Source organism: Pseudophryne corroboree, unplaced genomic scaffold (assembly GCF_028390025.1).
Source record: "Pseudophryne corroboree isolate aPseCor3 unplaced genomic scaffold, aPseCor3.hap2 scaffold_346, whole genome shotgun sequence".
Taxonomy (NCBI): domain Eukaryota; kingdom Metazoa; phylum Chordata; class Amphibia; order Anura; family Myobatrachidae; genus Pseudophryne; species Pseudophryne corroboree.
Genome location: NW_026970009.1, coordinates 502,798 through 504,579, shown reverse-complemented (window position 1 = coordinate 504,579; position 1,782 = coordinate 502,798). Strand labels below are relative to the sequence as shown.

At 36.1% G+C, this 1,782-nt stretch overlaps 1 pseudogene; it reads right to left on the bottom strand.

Annotated features, from left to right (window-relative positions):
• Positions 1–1,049: 1,049 nt before the first annotated feature.
• Positions 1,050–1,168, bottom strand: LOC135020251 (5S ribosomal RNA; annotated as a pseudogene).
• Between the last annotated feature and the right edge of the window lie 614 nt (positions 1,169–1,782).

The following is a 1,782-nucleotide window of genomic DNA, read 5'->3' as shown; positions in this document are numbered from 1 at the left end:
GGAAAAAGGTGCACCTTGCTCTCAGAAAAGCGGCCTTTCGAGAGAAGAAATTTTCTGACAGGCTCCGACGTCCTTGCACTTTTAAGGTGGGAGATAGGGTGTGGTTGTCGACTCGCAACATCAGGCTTCGACAATCCTCAGCTAGACTGGGACCCAAATTTATTGGGCCATTTCTTATTATTAAAAGAGTCAACCCAGTTGCCTTTCGGTTACGTTTACCAAGATCTAACAGAAATTTGGTTTGGTTCCGCACAGGAAAAATGTGGTAATGATGAACATAGATTAATACACAGATTGTAGAAAACTGTTCAGGGAATGACCAACGATACTAAGTTTAAATTTAAAGATTCTTAATGAAGACATCTAAATAATTATTTGAGTTGGTGGTGCTCCCAGAGTCAGTAATGGTTAAGCAAAGAGAAGAAAAAAGAAAGACTCTGTGTTGGGGCACGCTTAGAAATTTGAAATAAGTTTATTAAAACTTAACATTTAATTAATAACGAATAAAAGTAATTTGGAGTTTGATACAAAAAAATTGTTCAAGAACACAAAGTAAACATATATATTGACAGAAATCAGGATAAGCCTGATACAAAATTATGGGCACCTGTGGTGAAAAATATACTGAAAAACATAAAAAATTACAAAAAATTAATATTATTAAGGTGCCTGAGTTAATCAAAATTCAAAATTGGAGTAGAGGTAAATGATATGTACATATAATCACCGCAGTGATAATTGTAGGTAAGCACATAGTCTAAAACCTCATGAGAATAGATGAGAGGCACAAAGGTTCATAATTGAAATGTCAAATGACTGAGGGTAATCACCTGGTAGAGATTCTGTTTGTTAAAAGGCTAGATCCTTGTAGATAACAAAGCATTTAAGATAAAAGTATGATTATTAAAGATACAAAAGAGCATTGATAAATAAGCCTAAAGGCAAAGCCAATTGTAGATAAATAGAAGGTTTGCGGGAAAGTTGGATAAGGAATAGGTAAGTTTCAGAAGTTGCTCTAACACTTCTGCTGTTTGTGATCAGAGGTCACAATCTTACTGCACCTGATATTCCCAAGAGGTCACCCTACTAGGTACTGATCAGGCTTATCAGCGCTTAGCTTCCAAGGTCGGATGAGATTGGGCGTTGCTGCTGAAATATGGCAGTAATAAACACTAGGACACAAATGAGAGAGTGTAATGAGTAGTGAGCAACAAGGTACTTCTGCTGTCCAGTTTCTAGCGCAGATTCTCTGTTGCTGTGAGCATTGCAGAGAGTGGTCTCGCATCTGGATGAGAGGGTACTAAAAATAGAAGTGAGATATGCTCAGAATAGGGAGGAAACCCTGCCTTCTGCTGTCCACTGTCTTATATAGATATATAGCGGACAGTGGATGAGAGAGGTGGGTTAGGCTTACCTATTGAAAAAAAGGGTGGTGGGATAATTAGAAGAAGGAGAAGAAATGGTAATGTGGTGAGATCACAAATTAACAAAAAATTAAATTAAGTAAATTATGAAATAAAACAATCATGAAATCAACGATTAATTGGAAAAAGGAAAGTAAACACAGGCTGCATGGTAAAGGCTTACCAAAATGGGTATAAGACCCTGTTTATGCAGAAAGGATTCTGCAAAAAAGTATTACATTTAAAAGGAAATACCAGAAAATGGTTTAGAGCAATAATTAAGGATCAAAAATAGCAAACATGGAAAAAAAAACAATATTGATTATATATCAGTATCAGTTAAATAACTGGAGTCCAAATGGGCACATACAATACCAGG